General features: G+C 48.7%; 1 protein-coding gene across 5 annotated transcripts in view; it reads left to right on the top strand.

Moving 5' to 3' along the window:
* The window catches only part of CCDC9 (coiled-coil domain containing 9), a 381329-nt gene that overhangs the window by 44552 nt on the left and 321729 nt on the right, over positions 1-15048 (top strand). For 4 of the 5 annotated variants that reach the window (XM_078661011.1, XM_078661012.1, XM_078661008.1 and 1 more), the window contains exon 2: positions 3861-3909. The exons of the other annotated variant lie outside the window; for it this stretch is intronic. The gene's annotated coding sequence lies outside the window, so the exon portion shown is untranslated. The remainder of the gene's footprint in view (positions 1-3860; positions 3910-15048) is intronic. 5 annotated transcript variants of the gene reach the window in all.

The raw sequence follows: 15048 nt of genomic DNA, 5'->3' as shown, positions 1-15048 counted from the left end.
GCCTTAGGAGCTATTTGCTGTATTGTTGCCACCTGTATTTTGGCACTGACCCAGTGACCTTCGAGTCCAGGAAATGTCATGTTAGAGGCCACTAATGAGAGCTTGCAGGTAGTTTCACTGCACTGGCCTTTCAACCTCTAGCAGTCTGCTTGCCGGAGTGGCAGCGCGAGCTGTCATAAGCGTCATGCTAAGAACACGGGCCGGCGCCACGTCCTCTCTCTAGTAGTGAGGAGGGAGTGCGCGCCCAGCTGAGGCTGGAGATGAATATGCAGGTTAGAGAGAAATGATCCTGCACTTGTACCCGCTGCATTCGTTGTCTCGCAGAAGACACACTGTACATCTTCCTGTTTTACCGCCTTCGCTGTTTGAATTACTTTTTATGAAAAGAACTATAATAGAATGGTGGTTTAAAAGGAAAGGTCGTGCCCCTCGAGCAACCCCTCATTCCCATATTTGCTGAACATACTTGTTAGGCCAAAGTTTAGTCAGTCATCGTTAATCAATGCTGTTCGCCTGGGCTTCCGGAGCCACTGGTTTTTTTTCTGCATCATCTGCCATCATTAAATAGAACATATTGAGGTGGTCTGTATTTCTTGACCTGATTCCACCAGCAGTTGCCCAGATCCCGCCATAGTTTCACCCTGAGAATGTGTCTTCTCTTCGCAGCCAGCGTCTGAGGTTGAAATGTATCACGTCCGCGAGCCAGTGTGGACCTTACAATACCCCCTGTGGTTTTGGGGACCTTGCTGTGGGCCCCAGAAACTCTAGTGACATCCACATGTCAATATTGTAAATGTTTCAGTCCAGCTCATGTGGACAGGTACTACAACTTCAAACTTTCAGCAAACCATAAAAATATGGATAAACACTGATAAAACGAGGAAATCTAAGATAACTACAGAGGGAACTAGATTAAACAAGCATTAGCATAGCCTCGCCTTGGGGGCCTTATAAGTATTTAGTTATGCAGCACAATATCCTTGGTGCAACAACACCAACTGTTGCATGGCTAAACACTTATAAGGTCCCAAAGGCGAGACCCATTGGCTATGCCAATGCTTGTTATATATGCATCTCACAAGTAATACTAAAACCCTCTTAATCGCATAGCAAAGTAAAGGCCACAATACCAGCTCATGAATAATAGCTCACGTGTTTCAGGGGGTAAAGAAAAGATTCCCCTACATCCAGAGTATTGTTTCAGCCAGTAAAATGTTAGGGTATCTTTAGGCCAGAACAGCGACCCACTAGGTATCTGTAGCAGGTTATTGCCATGAGAATATTTAAATGTAAACAAGCTGAATTTTTTAAAAATAACTTTTTATTGATTTTATTGCATCAGAGAAAACCATTACCTAAACATGTACCTTAAGCCGGTGAATTCCATTCTCAAGTACTTTTCCAGTCTACATTGAAACATATAGTAATACAGTTCTTCTGTGTATAAGGAACACTACGAACAAATAATTCATGCTTATGCCAGGGCTGCGTTGGCCTGAGTCCAGGGATTCCATATTTTAACATATTTTTTTAATGCACCGTGCAAGCTTTATATACCACTCTCTCGAGTAATTTGCAGGGCTTCATTCAGCTAGCCAACTTGGTGTTTTAGGGGGCACGGTCATCTTGCCAATGGTGCGCTACGTCTCTTTGCTACCAAATAACCTATAGCCACAAGGACTAGAGTGCTGCAAGGTCTCCCTAGGTTTTCCATAATGCCCAATAGACTAATTTTAGGATCCAGCGACCGATGCCTGTCCGCAAAACTACCAAGGGCTTTGCTGATGGCATGCCAGTAACTACGCATAGCTGTGCATTCCGAAACAGTGTGATTGAAGGTGCCCTGCAAGGAATTGCACTGAAGACCAGAGTCGAGAGGGAGAGTAGTAACACTTATGAAAATATTTATATTGAATGAGGTGAAATCGTGTGGATCGTGCCATCAGCCTAGGTGCCATTTTAGCCCCCGTCCACTTATCATAATCGAGGGCTACCAGGTCTGCTTCCCATTTTGCCCTGATGAGTAGTAGTTGTTCGGGGTAGTGGATTACAAGGGTATAAACATTAGAAAACCTTATTCAACCATTATAATTCATAAAAGTACATACAAATTATAAAAATTCAGACCATGTGTGAGTAGTAAGAGGAACAAAACACACCAGCAATACATGCAGACCCCCCCAAAAAAACCATGAAGTATAGAATACCATGACCAGGGTTCTGCAAATTCTGAAACATTAGCTATTTCCTTTGGTGCAAAGCAAGTTTCAGGAAAATGCTAACACTAAAACACACACACTAAAGGGGAGCTGAGGTGTTGAAGAAATAACAATGCAGGCTTGCACCTGACCAGACTAGCACTCCTCAGGACAGGAATTAAGAATCTCTTCGTGTAGATTGCTAATCACAAGAACATGTGAGAACAGATGAAAGTCATACTGGCCTAAGTGAAAACATCAAGGGCATCAGGTAATTCCCAGCCTGAATCCAGTCAAAAATATCTGATTCGGAGGATGTGGGGGAGTGCGTCGGTGCAGTGGGGTATGGAGCTAGGGAGACGGGCGGGCTTGCATATGCTTTACATTTTGTACTGGATATTGTTTAATGGGACTGGGTTGGGCCTGAAGTGGGGGATGGGGTCTGGGGTGGGAGGACGGGGAGAGGGGGGGTTGGTTAGGAGGGGTTGTTATTTACTCGCAAAAATATATGTGTACAGTGAAAAGTCGATTGCTGTTGATGCTGTCATGTTTATGCTTGCAGTCGCCCCTGGGGTACAGGGCCCTGCACTACTTGTGCAATCTGACAATAAAATCTGTTTAAAAAAAAAAATATATATATATATATATATATATATATATATATATATATATATATATATATATATATATCTGGTTCGAGGCTTTAGACCATATCCAAATATTGCTCCGGACCGAAGTGTAGAATAGCATAGATGGAACAGCTGACTGGGAGGCTTAAAAGGCCAAAACTCTCTTTTCCTTCACCTTTAATTCCCTCCCTATAACACCAAACTCCACATCCATAGGTTAATACTGGTTAACATTTGATGTTTTTCACTTCTAGAAAGGAGTGTGGTAATAGGTTTCCTTCCTATGGTAAATGCCAGATTAAACAAAAACCCAACAGCTTTGGAAAATCTCTGTATTCTCTTGGCCAGGTAGAGAGCCCAAGAGCCCTGTGAGTTGAAAGTTACTCCCAACTAAGGGAATTCGTGAGGTCTTGAGATTGCTTTACCATGGATGGCCAGACAGCGGGACTTAAGATTTCTAGTGCTACAGGCCATTACAAAGGTTTTCGTTAGATTGGTTTCTAAATTAAACTTGCCCATCAAGTCAACAAAGGTATTCAGCAAATGTTTGAGTCCATTCAAGCTTCTAGATAACAGCACAGTGTCTTTGGCGTATAATAAAACAGGCTTCACCTTAGTCTTAACCTTGAGCATGTCCCTACCCTTTTCAATAAAATGCTGCCTCTAGCCCATTAATATGCAATAGAAATCATACTGGAGCAAGCACACGGCTTTGGCGGATCCCCCTGAACAATCTAAAAGACTGTGTGCATTCACCACTGGCTCCATAACTGCAAACTCCTACACCAGAGACCCCAACAGGACTAAATAGATGGTGCCAACTGTGGAGAAGGCAAGGACCGCCCATTGATTTGGTGATTGGTGAGGCATATCAGGTGATAAGTGTGACAGTGCGAGTAAGGTACAGCGTTACCTCGGGCACTCTGGTCTCCTCTTTGCCAGCTCTAGGGGAACCCCCGCAGATATGGGTCACAAATGTTTAGGGCTATGAGGTATTGTGTCCTCTGATCGGTCTCTCCTTTTGTTTCTCCAGGTGCGGCCTGGAAGTTGCCAGCATGCATTGACTTCTTTCCTTCTGTTCGGTGAGTCCAGGCTCTCTCAAGTGTGTTGGAAGAACAGATTTATCTGAGAATGTACTGTATTTGCATGGTCGTGAGCTTCTCCTTCACAGCCAGAAATGAGTGGCATTGTTGTTGTATTTTTAGTGTATAGTCTGGGCAATGACTTGCAATGGAGTTTACCTAGTTTACGGGCGTAATGTAGGATAACTTTCTTATTATTATGAATATGCGTGATTTTAAGAGCACTTCGCAGCCTAAAAGAGGTTTTCCAATGCTGGGCTCATCACAAAAACATAGGTCCAATCCAGATATTCCCAACTGTCACACCCAGTCATCAAGAGTTAGTGGTAGAAACAGCCATGTTTTAAGCAGTTTATGAAAAACTGTGTGCAAGCTACAGGCTCTCCGCTTCTGTGGCATGATATTCCAGAGCTTAGGGCCCATATGCGCGAACTCCGACCTCCTTGAACCTCTGGGAACCAGTTCCAGCTCAAGATTACTTGAGCGAAGCGAGCTCTTGGGTACATAGCAAGCCACTTGAGCTCACTGGTACCAAGGCCCAGTGTTGGAGAGGCATTTATGCACATAGCATAAAGCTTTGAATTGGACACGATGTTCCACTTGTAACCAATGCAGTTTGTGAAGCAAGCTAGCTGAAGAAGTGAATTTAGGAATGTGGAGTAGAAGACTCACAGCAGCGTTTTGTACTGCCTGGAGATGTTTGAACAGAGCTTTCGCGGCATCCAGGTAGACAACATTGCCATAGTCCAGTCTGGAAATGATCAGGGCCTGGATTAGTCCTCCTTGCTGAGACCGGAAGAAAGCCAAGAATTTTTCTGAGACATTTCAGAATCCCAAAGAAGGTGTCAGCAACATTGTTCATCTGATGTCTCACAGAAAGCTTGTCGTCAAGCCAGACCCTTAGGTTTTTTTTCCTGACAATTACTGGGGAGGAAGTGTTACCCATGCATGTGGGCCATAAATGGGGTTCCCATAGATTAAAGATTTTACCCACCAGCAGGACCTCCGTCTCAGTTTAGTTTTAGTGAATTGGCATTCATCCAGGATGAAACTTGGACAAGACAGGAGTTTAATGCTTCTTTATTGTGACTATACTTCGCTGCTGGGGATACCACAATTTGGGTATCATCTGCATATGAAAAAGGGGGAAGCCCACAAGATTCTAGAATCTCCGCTAGAGGTCTAACATAAAGGTTAAAAAGATGTGGACTGAGAGTAGAACCTTGAGGCTCCCCAGAAGCTAGTTGGTGAGATTTATACCTATGATTGTGGGTATGGACCTGAATGTTGTGTTTGTGCAAAAAGAACTCTGCCTAGACAGGGCAATGCCCTGCACTCCCATTTCTCCTAATTTTAGGAGCAGAGTGTTGTGGTTTACATTGCCGAATGTGGCAATGAGATCTAAGAGGATCAGTGCAGCCGTAACCCCAGTGTCAAGTTGGTGTCTCGTGTATTCAGTGACATCGAAGAGGGCAGACTTGGTGCTGTGTCCTGCTCTAAAGCCCGATTGTAAAGAGTGCAGAAGGACATGTTGTTCAGTGTATGATGTAAGCTGCAGGTTTACACTTTTTTCTAACACTTTGGCCAGAGTGGGCAAGAGAGATATGGGTCTGTAATTCAACCATATCAGAGGATCTAGAGGCCTTTTTTTTTTTTTTTTTTTTTTTTTAGTAAGGGTGTGATCAGGACAAGCTTCCAGGAGTTAAGAACACTGCCCTTTGCCAAAGAAGCATTCAAACGTTGAATACGTCGCTCCATGTCGGAAAGGGTACGCTTGCTGAGTACAGAGGGGGGACAGGAGTCAAGAGGAGAGCCCTATTTTGTGGCCATGAGCAGTGAGGTGAAAGATTGCAAGTCTATTGGATAGAATTCACTCAAGACCCAGGACACTCAAGGGGATGGACTGAATGTGTACTAGAAAAAAGTGTCTGCTACTTTTTTTAAAAGAAGACAACCAGCTCATCACACTGAGGTTGTGAGAGGGGGATTGTTGGGGCAGTGTTGGCATGGTCCGAAAGCGTTTTGAATCTGATTCTGAATACAATTTAGCTCTGGCGACACACAAGTGTCTCTGGTAATCCTTTAAAGCCAACCCATATCGTAGTGTGTCCTCATTGTTTTATGTTTTACGCTATGCTCTTTCCAAGGATTTACTTATTTTTTCTTTAATTTTCATACAGTGTGATGTAATACCATGGAGCAGGGGGAAGGGTTCTGTGGTGTTTCCTACTTGAAATTTCTGTCCATGTAGTTTAGAAGCCTGGAAGTTATTGGGTGTGGGCAGATGTGGGTGTTGGTCAGCAGAGGAGGACGAGCTGCCAGTGACCTGTGTGGTTCATCCACCATGAATCGGGATGATAATTCCTCTGCCAGCAGCTATGACCTCAGCCACTCTGTGATGAAGATTGCAGGGTGGGACGCCTCCGCCCTCACATTCTCATCCCTCACCTCCAGATGACTATTCCTGTGTTGGAGGGCTGATACCATTATCTGAAGTGTACAAGCAGAGTCTTCTGTATCAGATAGTCGACCCCATCAACTGTATTCCGGAGGTTGTGATGGGTTGAGATTGAACTCCCCAATCTTACCAACAAAGGAGGCTCTTGGGTCTAAAATGGCTTGCAGTATGGAGGCTGTGGATTGGGGGGGGGGGGGGGGTGGATGGAGGGGGGGTGGATGCCTCACAGGCCTCCTGCCTGCCGATAGTGGAAGTGGGCATGGTGCACTGGTCTATCTCGTGCTGCATGGGTTGGTTGGTAGGCTTTTCTTTACCCATAATTGGCATAAGGTGGTCACAGTGGCAATGAAGAGGCCGAAAAACTGGGGAAGTGGGACCAGGGAGGGAAATAGGGTGCCACCAACTAGATGTGGTGTGTGTCCAGCAAGAACGAGGCAGACCGCATCCCACCTAGATTGAGCGGTTCAAAGGCTCCTGGCCCATCTTTCAAGGAAGGCAAGCAGAGTCCCAGTTGTGGCATGCTGCTAAAGTAAGCAGCCTCCAAGCTTGTGGGTGTGGACCCGGAACTACCGCAATGGCCCCACTACACTGCCTAAGCACCAAGAACGTACATCTATCTGCTGGGTGTGGGAACAAAGTAGTCACCATGAGGGGTTGTACTGCAGCGTGCCCAGCACTTTCAAACATATATTTGGTTTGGTGATTTACAAGGTAAGTCCACTCTGGCACAATACAGCTGCAGATAGGACCTAAGCCTCCTACCCCTGCCCCGCCACCGGTCACGGTGGGAGACTGGCCCTCTGATCCTCCAGGAACAAGCCTGCAGTATCCTACTTGCCACCAGGCAAAGGGTCTCCCGGTGCCTGCTCTGTGTCGTTCGTTCATTGTGTCTTCTCTTGAAATAAAGCAAACCCAAAGGGGATGATTGACGGAGAGTTGAACATTGCAAACACTCACCCCCAGTCAACTGATCTGGGTTTAATCCATCATCATTCTTTAGCTCACTCCACCACCCCAGTTCAAACATGGCCATATGCAAATCAGTCTGACCCTGTGCCTCAAGGGAACAGTCTAGCCCGAACTGCCAAACCATGTCTTCCCTTGATCGGAAACAAGCATTCTGGCACCGGTTTCTGGCATTTTTTTTTTCATTTTTTTTAGCCGTCATCAGCCAGGCTGGCTTGAATCCAGTGAGCAAGGGACCCACGTCTGGGCATACCCTGCCAACTTAGGGCGAACAAAGCAAAACCAAAGGTAATGATTGACGGAGTGTTGATCATTGCAAGCACTCACCCCCAGTCAACTGATCTGGGTTTAATCCATCATCATTCTTTAGCTCACTCCGCCACCCCAGTTGAGACATGGCCATATGTAAATCAGTCTGACGCTGTGCCTCATGCGAACAGTCCAGCCCGAACTGCCAAACCATGTCTTCCCTGGACCGGAAACATGCATCCTGGGACAGGTTTCTGGCTAATCTCTATTCTCTGGAAATAGCCACCATGGAGCACAGTCGGCAGTCCCCTGGGCGTGGCATCACTTACATTGGGCAGCCCCCTGGCTCATATCTGGGCTCGACTGCCTCCCAGGCCCCATGATATCTTGCCTCATTCACCATCATTTCAACAATTGCTCAGCCACATAATCGCTCGGGCACTGGGCGGGGCACAGGCCGCGCACCCTCCATGTTGGGCCTCTTTCCACTCTAACGTGCGGCTGCTCGTTGTGATGGCTGGGGCTGAGACCTACCCCAGCCAGTGATTAGGGCACTCCTAACAAATCGGAACATCAGAAATTTGCAGTCGCAGTCGGAAGGGGCCAGCAGGTCATCCACTGCGATTGTCACCCAGTGTTGCGATGTCGCTGCAGCCTGATACCAGGGCACCAGTGTCCGACTAGTCCACAGTGTTTATGCTCTGGGGGAGACAGGACAACCTTTGTTCAAAATATTTATTGGCTTTCATAATAAAAGGCAGTAAACACACGATAACACAAAATAGCGAAACAACATGAATGTATGTCGGGAACATAGGAGCACAACAATCATATATCAATCAATCAATCACATAATTTGTATAACGCACTGCTCACCCGGAGGGGTCTCAAGGTGCTGGGGGGGGGGGGGTTCGTCACTGCTCGAAAAGCCAGGTCTTGAGTTGCTTCCTGAAGGAGAGATGGTCCTGGGTCTTCCGTAGGTGGATGGGGAGGGAGTTCCATGTCTTGGCCGCCAGGTAGGAGAAGGATCTTCCTCCGGCGGTGGCTCTGTGAATGCGTGGTACGGCGGCGAGGGCGAGGCTGGTCGATCGTAGCTGGCGGGTGGGCGTGTAGAAAGTCAGGCGGTTGTTAAGGGACTTGGGGCCCTGGTCGTGGAGAGCTTTGTGTGCGTGGGTGAGGAGTCTGAACGTGATCCTCTTGCTGGCGGGGAGCCAGTGCAGGTCTCTCAGGTGGGCGGAGATGTGGTTGTGTCGGGGGATGTCCAGGATGAGTCGCGCGGAGGCGTTCTGTATGCGCTGGAGTCTTTTCTGTAGTTTGGCTGTTGTTCCCGCGTAGAGGGTGTTCCCGTAGTCCAGTCGGCTGGTGATGAGTGCCTGGGTGACCGTCTTCCTGGTTTCGGTGGGGATCCATCGGAAGATCTTGCGGAGAATTCGCAGGGTGTTGGAGCACGATGATGAAACGGTGTTGACTTGTCTGGTCATCGAGAGGGAGGAGTCCAGGATGAAGCCCAGGTTACATGCGTGGTCTGTTGGCTTGGGAGTGGTGCCCAGGGCAGGGGGCCACCAGGAGTCGTCCCAGGCGGAGGGCGATGATCCCAGGATGAGGACTTCCGTCTTGTCTGAGTTCAGTTTCAGGCGGCTGTTCTTCATCCACTCGGTGACGTCTTTTATCCCTTCGTGAAGGCTGGCTCTGGCGGTGGCGGGGTCGTTGGTTAGGGAGAGGATCAGCTGGGTGTCGTTGGCGTGCGATGGTTGCGAGAGGGCTCATGTAGAAGTTGAAGAGGGTTGGGCTGAGTGAAGATCCTTGTGGTACGCCGCTGATGACTTCGGTGGCCTCGGATCTGAACGGGGGGAGGCGGACTCTCTGGGTTCTTCCGGCAAGGAACGAGATGATCCACTCCAGTGCTTTCTCTTTGATTCCGATGTTGCTGAGGCGCTGTATTAGGGTGCGGTGGCAGACAGTGTTGAACGCTGCCGAGAGGTCCAGGAGGATGAGGGCCGCTGTTTCCCCGTTGTCGAGCAGGGATATGATGTCATCGGTGGCTGCGATCAGGGCAGTGTCGGTGCTGTGGTTGGCTCGGAAGCCGGACTCCGAGGGGTCGAGGGATCCGTTCGTCTTGCGGAAGGCGGTGACCTGTCTTTTTGGCAGGATAAGGGAGGAGCGAGATGGGGTGGAAGTTCTTTAGGTCGGTGGGGTCCGCTGTCGGTTTCTTCAGGAGGGCGCTGAGCTCGGCATGCTTCCAGCTCTCCGGTAAGGTGGCTGTGATGAAGGAGATGTTGATGATTTCCCAGAGTTGGGGTGCGATGATGGAGTCGGCCTTGTTGAAGACGTGGTGGGGGCAGGGGTTGGTTGGGGATCCGGAGTGGATGGTGTTCATCGTGCGGGTGGTGTCTTCGGTGCTGACCGGGGTCCAGGCGCAGAGGGTGGTAGTGGGGGGCGCTGGTTCCGTAGTTGGGTGCGTGGTAGGTGCACCGAAGCTGTTGTGTATGTTGTGTATGTCGGCGATCTTGCGGTGGAAGAAGGAGGCGAGTGAGTCGCAGAGGTCTTGCGAGGGGGTGATGTCGTTGTTTCCGGCGCTGGGGTTGGAGAACTCTTTGACGATGCTGAAGAGTTCCTTGCTGTTGTGGGTGTTGTTGTCCAGTCGTTCTTTGAGAGTTGTTCTTTTGGTGGTGCGGATCAGCTGGTGGTGTTTTCGGGTGGCGTTCTTGAGGGCAGTCATGTTTTCTGTGGTCTGATCGTGGCGCCAGGCTTTCTCGAGGGTGCGGCAGTTCTTCTTGGAGTTTTTGAGTTCGTCGGTGAACCAAGAGGCTTTCTTGCTGCCGGGTCTGCTGGGAGGGTTCTTCAGTGGTGCGAGGTCATCTGTGCAGTTGGTGAGCCACTGTGTGAAGATGCGGGCTGCTTCGTTTGGGTCTGTTGTGCTGGTGGGAGGGTTCTGGCTGAGGAACGTGGTGAGCTGGTCGGCGGTGAACTTGTTCCAGCTCCTTCGGGGAGCCTGTTGCGGGTGGTGGTGGGTCATGGTTCTTCTGAAGCTGAAGTGGATGCAGCTGTGATCAGTCCAGTGTAGTCCGGTGGAGTGGCTGAAGGAGATGTGCTTGCTGGAGGAGAAGACTGGGTCAAGCGTGTGGCCGTCGTAGTGGGTGGGGGTGTTCACCAGTTGCTTGAGGCTGGCGAGGTTGTCCAGGAGGGTGGTGGTGTTGCTGTCGTTGTTGTTCTCCAGGTGGAAGTTGAGGTCCCCTAGGAGGATGTAGTCAGCGGAGGGGAGGGCGTGCGGGCTGATGAAGTCTGCAATGTCTTCGCTGAATTGTGTACGTGGTCCCGGGGGTCTGTAGATGAGAGTGCCTCTGAGGGTGGTCTTGGGGTCGGTGTGTATCTGGAAGTGTAGGTGTTCGGCGGCGGTGAAGGTGTCGTCGGAGTTGGTCGTGATGCGGATGGTGTTCCTGTGTACGATGGCGATGCCTCCTCCGGTCTGGTTGACGCGATCTCTCCGGGTGATCTTGTAGCATTCCGGGATGGCTATGGCGATGTCGGGGGCTGAGGAGGCGTTCATCCATGTTTCTGTGAGGAAGGAGACGTCTGGTGATGTTGTGTTGAGCAGGTTCCAGAGTTCGACGGCGTGCCTGTGGACGGAGCGGGTGTTGAGCAGGATGCACTTGAGGTGATTGTTGCTGGTGTCTGGCTTGGCGGGTGCGGTGCAGGTCCGAAGGTAAGTGAACTTGCAGGCTTGGCAGGTGAAGGGTCCGTGGGTGCGTTTCGGGGTGGCTCGGTAGCAGGTGGGGTTCCTTTCGGGTTTGAGTGCTTTGAGGGTGGCGGCGTCGTAAGTCCGTCGTGTGGGCTGGCATCTTCGGGGGCCAGGGGTCCCGGCGCTGGGCGCGGTACAGGCACGGACGGGCGCAGGCGGGCTTGCCTTTGGCGCGCCCGCTGCCGTGAACGCTGCGCGTACGCTCCATTTAAGGCGAAGTGGGAGGGAGGAGCAACTGGGAGGCGGGAGCGGGGCGGTCAATGGGGAAACAGAAGGAAAAAGGGGGCGGGCCGCGAGGGAGCAGCGGCGGGAAGCGGGGAGCGGAGGGGGGGTCACACCAGGGGCACAGAGCAAAAGGGAAAGCGCAACAGAGCTTACTAACAGGAAAGAAGCCCTAATGCAGTAAAAATACAGAATCACAATACAGTAAATAAAATAAAACAATGACAATGACACTAGGCACAGAAGGGGGAAAAACGGCGAAGAAGAGCGAGCAGTAGCGAGGGGGCACCGAGGTCAGGGATGGACCTGTGGCGCTGGGAGAGAGACGCGCCTTCAGCTGGTGGGCCATGCGGCGTGGGGGTGTCCTGGGGACACAACTTCTTAGTATTGAAAACCTCACATAATATCATGCAATTCATGTTGGGATGGTGAGTGAGGATTCAGTAGGTGACAACAGGAAAATAAATCTTAGATGGCTAATTCTAAGTTTGTCTTTTTATTACAGAGGAATTCCGAGGCTAACTTATCAGTCTTAAGGAATTATTCATGAGATAGACAAAAAATGAATCCAAGGCGACATCATATTTTTGATGGGTACGAGTTTGCCCCACCATGAAATATATTCGGGTGATCATGCAGACATCAAATCTTTAATTTTACTCAATGTCTTGTTTTCTTTGTTGGCAACCGATTCTGAGAGTTTTCATTTCAGAACCAGAGTCCTAGATATTCAATATTAGATAACCATTGAAAATTGGAGGAGCCAGTAATCGAAGCGTGGCTATTGATGTTCAGGGGGAAGTATCTCTGTTCAAGTAATAGCAGAAAAGTAGGAGAAGTGGTCAATAATATATAGTATTGCGGGAATGGTTAAGTTTGGGAATTCTCTGAATACCAGAATGTCGTCTGCATATGCAGCCGTTTTATATGGTACGTTTAGGGGGATAGGGTTAGGAGGCAGTGCTCTGAAACTCCTCTCCTCCTTTTTGCACTCGAGAAAACAAAAAGTGAAGCTGGGTGAGTTTATGTCCCCCACTATGGCAGTACAATGTGGAGTTCCACAGGGCTCAGCGCTAAGTCCAGTGCTGTTCAATGTTTATGTGACCCCCCTGGCCAAAATTATAAGGGACTTTGGCTATCCGGTGTTATCGTACGCTGATGACACACAGATTATTGTCTCGGCAAATCAGTCAGGGAAAGACGGTGCGGCTAAATTCAAGGCCTGTATGGAGAGGGTTGCTTCCTGGATGGTAAGAAACTATCTCAAGCTTAACGGTGAGAAAACGGAGGTGTTGGTAATAGGTAAGAACCAGGATCTGTGGAACGAGGAATGGTGGCCCACAGCTCTGGGCGAATGCCCTCGGCCGGCAAAATTCGTAAAGAATTTGGGCGTCATTATTGATTCCACCTTATCTTTTGACCGACAGGTAAATAGAACGGTCAGTACCTGCTGTTCTATTATCCGCACTCTGAGGAAGATAGCCCCGTTCTTATCTCCCGAGGCGCGCAAACAATCGATGGTCGCCCTGGTGCTATCCAGGATTGATTACTGTAACGCCCTCTACTGTGGGATTAACCAGAAGGAGATATATAAACTCCAGGTTATCCAAAATGCTGCCGCGCGATTAGTCTTGAATCTCCCGAGACGTTCATCAGCGACGGCAGCAAGAAAAGAACTGCATTGGTTGCCTGTCCAGGCAAGAATTTCATTTAAAGTTCTGTGTCTTGCTCACAGTGTTTTTTTTTTGGATCAGGTCCAGAAGGGGTTAAGGGCCTGTTGAAGACCTATACTCCAAACCGAGCTCTCCGATCTGCCTCAAGGAATATGCTGGAGGTGCCGAGAATCAGCAAAGCGAGGTGGGGCGGTAGAGCTTTTTCTTGGCTTGTTCCTAGGCTCTGGAACTCGCTCCCGCCTGAACTGGCCACCCAACCTTCACTGTCCATCTTTCGCAAATTGCTGAAAACGTGGCTGTTTCCTTCTTCGTGTTAGTTCCTTAGGAATTTGGCTCTGCTTTTCTCCTCTAACTCTACGAACTGGCTATGATTATTCTTGCTCTTGGTATTTCTCAGGTTTTAGCGCCTTGATACCCTTTTTGGGTTTAGTGTCACTATTTCCAACTCGACTTTTAGCGCTATATAAATCTTATTCTATTCTATTTCCATTGTAAAATGAGTGCGAAAAGTGCAGTGACCTACTCTAAAGATGTGGATGCCTTGCATATCACAGCTTTGACTAATTAAATCATGTGCCTTCCATCATGTGACTGGTAAAATGGGTGTGTGTAATATAGCCTCATAGCCCGCCGTAGCGCGCTATACCGGCTATTAAAGGCACACTGCAGCGTTAAAGGACCGAGTCGACTTTAACAAAGCAGACAGACTTTAAAAGTTGGTATAGCCCTGCTACGAAGGGCTATAAGGCTATTATAACATTCTGCCACTAGAGGGCAGAATGTTCTAACAAATGAAACAAAGCCCTCGGGGGAGCGCGAGGGGATTCAAATCCCCTCTGGCTCGCTGAAGCCTTTGTTCACAGCCAAAGCTGTGAACAAAGAAGCATTGGAATGCTGGAGCTCCGGGCTTATACCAGCCATTATAAGCCCAGAGCACTCGATTGTTTTCAATGGAGCTCCCAACATTCCAATGTTCTAATAGATCTTTCATGATCCAGAACATAGGAAAGTAGATGGAGTGGATGCATTCTGAATCCAGCTGGGTCTTGTCTTGTCCTGGTCTTTGAATTCCATCTTCACTATTGGAGTGGGAGATGGATCGGATCGGAGCGGGTGTGAGTGCTTCTGATCTGGTTGTCCACCTCATTCCCCATCTCCTTGGATGGTGCAGGAGGAATAGCAGGCCATGGATGGTGTTGAGAGGGCCCGACCATAAATGTGCTTCATTTCTACCTGTGAAGAGGAAGTTGTACCGTGACACCAGGGACAGCATGGTTAACTTGGAATATAACATTGGGGACGATTTAAATATCCAGGTATGGGCAGTGTGATACGTTTCACGAAAATCTACATGTTGATATTAGTTTACTGTCAAACATCATTCTGAAGCAGATCAAGAGAAAACTCGATATTGATGGTATAGAAACGTTCCTGATTGGATCTGAATTGGGAATAGACTAGAATCCTTTTCAATCTGAAACCCCCATATTGCAACCTTCTGCTGACAATTAGTAAGTTGGTGACCGTTGATGGCATGAGTTACCCCTTCTTGATTGCTCTGGTCAAACGTCAGAACCCTAAACTCGAATAGTAAACGTTCTTTGACATTTTGGTCTTTAAGAAATTGCATGCTCCTGAGGCGGAAGCCGGGAGAAACTGTGTTTTTAACTCTTATGTTTTAAAATTTTACCTGTGATTGATACTGTGTACTTTTAAAAACGAGCTGCCCTTCTCCTGCTCAGCGGTTCTCAGCGCTGACGCCAGCTGAGGGGAGTCCATTGCGTTCGCGCCCACCCCACCTGGCCACGCCCCCTTGCAATAGTATTTAACCT

This window comes from Lissotriton helveticus, chromosome 9 (assembly GCF_964261635.1).
Source record: "Lissotriton helveticus chromosome 9, aLisHel1.1, whole genome shotgun sequence".
In the NCBI taxonomy this organism is placed as follows: domain Eukaryota; kingdom Metazoa; phylum Chordata; class Amphibia; order Caudata; family Salamandridae; genus Lissotriton; species Lissotriton helveticus.
This window is presented reverse-complemented; position numbering and strand designations above follow the sequence as displayed.